Below are 6,167 nucleotides of genomic sequence, written 5' to 3'. Positions count from 1 at the left end.
TCAACTGAAAATTATTGATTATAACAAGAACCAAGAAAATACTACTTGAGTTAGAGAAGACAACCTACAGACAACAAAACTGAGATAGCACAGTAGTTAAAATTCCCTGAGAGGCGATTGAATGCAGCATTATACAAATGCTCCAATAAGCAATGCTAAAAACATGACTGAAACAAATGAATGGAAAGTTTCAGCAAAGATATAGAAGATACAAACAAGAATCAATGGAAATTTAAAAACTGAAAAATATAGGGTCTCCCCGGTGGCGCAGCGGTTGAGCGCTGGGTTGCGAAGCTGCCCGCGGCCTCTGCGGCGCCGGTTCGATCCCCGGCTGCTCCCCGGCCACCGGAGGAGGGTCCTGCATGGCGTGCAGACCTCTCCTCCCGCCCGCTGCTTCCCTCAGCAGTGTACTTCGGTCCTTCTGCCTGTTCTGCTCCCCGCTCTGGCTCTGGTGAATTCTCTCACCCTCCCGCGCTTCTGACTGTACCCAGTGCATGTATAAACAAACAAACAAACAAACAAATAAATAAATAAATAAATAAAACATGCCTCTATAAACAAACAAAATAAATAAATAAATAAATAAAAAATAAATAAAAACTGAAAAATATAGCTGAAACTTTCGAAGATGAGTTTAATAGAAAAATGGAGAGGACAGAGGAAGATATTAATGAATTTGATGATAGGACAATAAAAAGTATGCACTCTGAGCAACGGAGAATAGAAGCTAAGAAGAAAAATAAACACGGCCTCCTGACATGTAGAACTACACAGAATATCTAACAATGACATTCTGACATGTCACTGAAGTCTCAAAGAGAGAGGAGAGAAAATATGCAACTCACAAAGTATTTGGTAAACTATTGTCTGCATATTTCCCAAATTTAGAAGGAGACATAATCCTAGACAAACCAAGAAATTCAAACTAAGATACACTTAAACCAAATTGATGAAAACCAAAGAAAATGAAAAAAATCTTGAGAACAGCAAAAGATCGGAGGAAAACTTACTTTTAGGAGAAAACTAGTAGGTGGCAATGGCTTTGTCATCAGAAGCTGCGGAGGCCAGAGGAAAATGGCATTTCTCTTTCAAATATCAGAGAAGAGAACTGACCAGAATCTTGAATCCATTTTGATAAGTTTGATAATTCATTTTGACATCCAATGCAATTGTTAATAACTCAAGCAACCACTTAAAAAGTCATATGCAGAAATATACTCAAAAACTCTGCAAGATACAACAAAATGGAATTCTAAGTAATGTTCAAGGGGCACGCAAGAAAGTATGCCAAAGGAAAGAGACACAAAATACAGAGAATAAACAAAAAAATAAAAGTACTAGAAAGGAGTGAAAAAACGGTGTGGTTTATAGTAGAGTATAACTAATACATGGATTAAACAAGGACCCTGCATCCAAGAATAATATAAAAAAGACTCTATCTGCTTTTCGTATGCCATCAAGAAACTCAAAGTCCGCAGTTTACACTATGCTTCACTCTTAATGTTGTACATTCTATGGGTTTAGACAAATGTATAATGATATGTATCTACCACTATAGTACCTTAGAGGAGTAAGGGTAAAATTGATATTGATAAAAATTAAAGATGACATGCACAAGTAGAGGTACATCGTATTCATGACTTAAATAGCCAAATGGAGAAGTTGTCAATTAATGACAAATTGCAAGTAAAATCTCAAGAAGAATGCTCTCAGATCATTGCAAGTGAGTAAGCTCTCCTCTGGTACCCTAAAAGGAAGGTGACAACAAGAAATTTGCAGAAAGAAATCAGACAAAGAAAAAATTGTTCTGTCCAATTCTATTTATATTTATGTTTTAAACCAATGACACTAAGAACTTAAGAAGTCAGAAGAGTAGGTTTACTTCGTAACAATCTTTTGGTTTATACAGGACTGTTTTTTTTTTTTTTTTTTGGTGTATATTTTCTGGATGTGTCTTAGGTCACATTTGATGGGAAAAATCAAACCAAACAAAAAAGAAGTTTCATCCTGTTTCCAAAACTCTAAGAAGCAGTCTGTATACTCCCAAGATATCCCTCAAATCCTCATTATTCTATGATCTAAGACAGAGTATTTTGGAAGACAAGTACTTGACTTTGATAATAATATCAAGTAATGTGAAAAATAGCTACGCATATTTAATTTTCTCTAAGCAAATATTGTAATAATATTATAATTCACTAGTTTTTTGTGGTTATAGAGGGTGGCTCTCACGTAAGATGTTTATTTATAAATCTATGTGGTGAATTTATTATACTCATGTGAGAGATGAGAATGCTGAGATGAGGGCAGGAATTGACTTCCCCAAACCCCCATCTACCCTGGGGCCAGAGCCCCAGGAGGCCTTAGTAGTAATGAGAATAACACACCATTCATTCAGTTCTTTGTATTAGTCACGGTTAACAATGCACTTTTTTATTCCTTTTAATACTCAGGGGAGTTTGTTAGCTTCATAATTTTCATAATAGATATTTTTTAGAGCAGTTTTATGTTTACAAACAAAATTGAGAGGAGGAAGTTAAATAAATTTCCCATATGACCCATATGTTTATAATGGCAACTACATTATAAACATCCCCCATAGAGGATACCCTTTGTTATAATCAATGACCTTACATTGACATATCATAATCACCCAAACTCCACAGTTTATAATTTTGTTCATTCTTAGTGTTATACTTCCTTGGAACTTGGACTATATAATGACGTATATATTCCATTATAGTATCGTAGATATTTGCTTTGCCCCAAAAATCTCTTCTACTCTACCTATTCATCCCTCCACACTATTAACCCCTGGCAACCACTGATCTTATTACCTTACAGTATAAAATATTTTCAGATTGACTTTTCACTTAGTAACATGTGTTTAAGTCTCCTTCACCTTTTTTCATGGTTTGATTTTTTTTTTTAGCATTGGAAAATATTCCATTTTCTGGATGTACTAAGGTTAACTTTGTGACTTCAATGTTTTGTCAATTATGAATACATAAAGCTGTTATAAATATCCATGTGCAGGCTTTTGTGTGGGCATACATTTTTAATTGGTTTTGGATAAATACAAGTAGTGTGATTATTGAAGGTAGACATACGTTTAGTTTTTAAATAGATGCAAAACTCTTTTCCAAAGGGCTACACCACTTTGCATCCCCACCAGCAATAAACAAAAACTTATGTTATTCCAGGTCCTGGGCAGCACTGTGTGTTGTCAGCATTCTTGGTTTGGCAGTTCTAATCACTGCAGTGGTAGGTCATTGCTATTTTGATTTGCAATTCCCTAGTAATAGAAGATGTGGAGAATCTTTTCACATGATTATTTGCCATCTGTGTATCTTCCTGAAACAGTGTCTGTTAAGGCATTTTATCCATTTTTAAAATAGATTTATTTTCCCTTTTTATTTTATATATTTTTTATATCATTCTTCATTTTGTACAATGTGTACTTTCTCATCTCCGTTATGGTCCCCGTGGAATTCCACCACCAATTCACCCAGGTACCATCACCATAGTTCCTTATGCTCTTCCCACCCCTGTTTTTTTTTTTTCCAAAGAAGTCATTTTTTAAAAAAAATATTTATTTATGCATACAAGAACTGGGTTACAGGCCAGAGGTGCCGAGGGTGAGAGGATTCACCAGAGACAGAGTGGGAAACAGAACAGGCAGACTGACTGAAATACACTGCTGAGGGGAGCAGCGGACAAGTCAGGAGAGGTCTGCTGCATCATATATGTGGCTTGCAGGCTGGCCAGGGATCAAACTCATGCTGCAGAGGCTGTGGATAGCTTCACAGTGCTGTGTTTAACCCCTGAGCCACCAGGGAGGCCCCCCCCACTTTTGTTTTGATCCTACTCCCTTCCCCACTCTGTAAAATGTCTCTGGTTTATAGTTGCCTATTGATTTTGATATTTATTATAATTCCTTTTATTTTCCTGATACCTTATTTGGACCCTCTATATTCCTTTTTTATCTTTATAAGGGTTTATCTTATTTAAATCTTTTGGAAGGATTTTAATTATGATCAATTCAAAAATTTCAAGCTACCCTCTCTACACAGAATGACCAGAACAAACATATACTTGCTTAAGTGTCTCAAGCTTCAAGTTTACCAAACTACACTGAAATCCCATTGTCATGGGAGAAAAGCCCAGCTTGACCTGACTCAGGTCAGGGCAGGCTAGTGGGCCTGTTGTCTCCAGAGAGCCATGGCCAGAGCCAGCCTTGCTGGGGCTGGAGGAGGGGGAACATTCCCAGGATTTGGGTTGAAGTTGGTACACCTGAGCCCCAACAAAGCCACCTTGCAGGGATCTGATTATACTTCCATTTCTCTCTGCACGAAAGTCTGCTTCCTTTGCATTTGTGCAATGAATGGCTGAATCTCTTTCAGGGCATATACCATTTAGTGATTAGAGGCTCCTGGGTAACCCTAGATTATGAGCTAATATTTTGAGTTCTACCAAACTTACCAGCCTTGCAAAGAACTAATTACTAGTTTTTAATTTTTTTAAGACACAACATATTCTTAAATTAAGTGTAGTAGTTTCTGAAAGTTTTTCCTTTATTTTACAAAAAAATACAGCGTTAAAATCAGTATCTGATTAAAAATCTGATTAAAAATATGTCAAGGCACAGATTCCTAATGGTCAAGAGTATTGTTCTGTATTCTAGTGTAGAAACATTCTGCATGATTTTTGAAAATAAGATTTTTGCAGATATGTTTTTTGCAGATACTTTTTCCCAATATATAAATTCTGTTTTCATATTCTTGACTGCTTTTTCACCCAGGAGACATTTTTTTTTAATTTTAAGGAAGTCCAGTTGACCATTTCTTTCTTTCATGGATCCTATCTTTGGTATTTGATCTAAAAAGCCATCACCACACCCAAAATCATCTAGACTTTCTCCTATGTTATAGTCTAAGAGTTTGATTGTATTCTATATTTATATTTCATTTTGTGTTAATGTTTTGAAGCATGTAAGCTCTGTGCCTAATTTATTATTTTCACATAATGATATGTAGTTGTTCTGATATCTCATTTCTGAAAAGAGAATGATTGCTTCATTGATTTCTCTTTATCCCTTTTACAAAAAATCAGTTGACTGTTTTTTGGGTCTATTTCTGGGATTTCTATTCTGTTTTGTTGATCTATTTGCCTATTCTTTACCAAATATACACTATCTAGTTCCTGTAGTTTATATTGTCTTGGTGTCCTATAATGTCAGTTCTTCTAATTTGTTACTTCTTTATAATATTGTTCTGACTATCCTGGGTCTAGTTTCATAATTTTATTATTTCCATTTTACAAAAGGAACTAATGTTCAGAAAAATTACTTAATTTGTTTCTGCCATCCAACTGACAAATGACATATCTGAATTTATTGTCCTTTCAAACTTGGGAAAAGATTCATTTTTAATCAAAACAAGCCCCATGCAAATGAAAAAATTAGCAACAATTAAATGTACATCTTTCCACTTTCTCAAGCTGTTCATTTTTCCATCTCAGTAATTTTATGATAATAGTAGAGGCAACACTTTCTTGACTTTAATTCTAGGAATACAGAATGTTCTAAAACTTGAACTGTTCTAATGATTTCTACATTTCATAACTCTTAACCAAAATGTGCTATTGTTTTTACACACTTCTGCTCTATACTATCCCAGAGGAATATCTAGAAGCAACAGAACAAAGAGACCACACCAACTATTAATAATTCTCTCTACAAAACAGAAAAATATACTAAAAACTGAAAAACAGCATGTACCAAAACTGGCAAACTAAAGGAGACACAAATTAGAGAAATGAATGATGAACTTCATAGGGTTTGTGAATACTCATAATTCTGTGCATTTTGATGACAAAATCTTAGCTACTGTAGACAAACCAATGGGCCAGTATCAGTTCCATCCCAATATACAAAGATGTGCAAACACACCATGGATTTATGTATAAATAAAACTTTGAATAAGTGAAAATGATCCACACGTCTTTGCTGCCAGCTACCAAGCAAAACAATCTGAATTTTAAAATGTCCTTGTTTCTATAAACAGCCTTTATTGATTTTATTCCATGTGTCCTTGTGCTTGACCTCAAGAAGACACGATGGATCAGCATGACCATTGCCCTCAGAATATTCACCTCCATAGAAACTC

The 6,167-nt window shown here is 35.2% G+C and overlaps 1 pseudogene across 1 annotated transcript in view; it reads left to right on the top strand.

The window, feature by feature from the left end:
* The first annotated feature begins 1,653 nt into the window (after positions 1 to 1,653).
* Positions 1,654 to 6,167, top strand: part of LOC311180067 (elongation factor 1-alpha 1-like) — a 142,580-nt pseudogene continuing 138,066 nt past the window's right edge. The window contains exon 1 of the transcript in view: positions 1,654 to 1,723. The product of the transcript in view is annotated as an elongation factor 1-alpha 1-like (transcript). The remainder of the gene's footprint in view (positions 1,724 to 6,167) is intronic.

This window comes from Talpa europaea (assembly GCF_964194135.1).
Source record: "Talpa europaea genome assembly, chromosome: 11".
Taxonomy (NCBI): Eukaryota; Metazoa; Chordata; class Mammalia; order Eulipotyphla; family Talpidae; genus Talpa; species Talpa europaea.
This window is presented reverse-complemented; position numbering and strand designations above follow the sequence as displayed.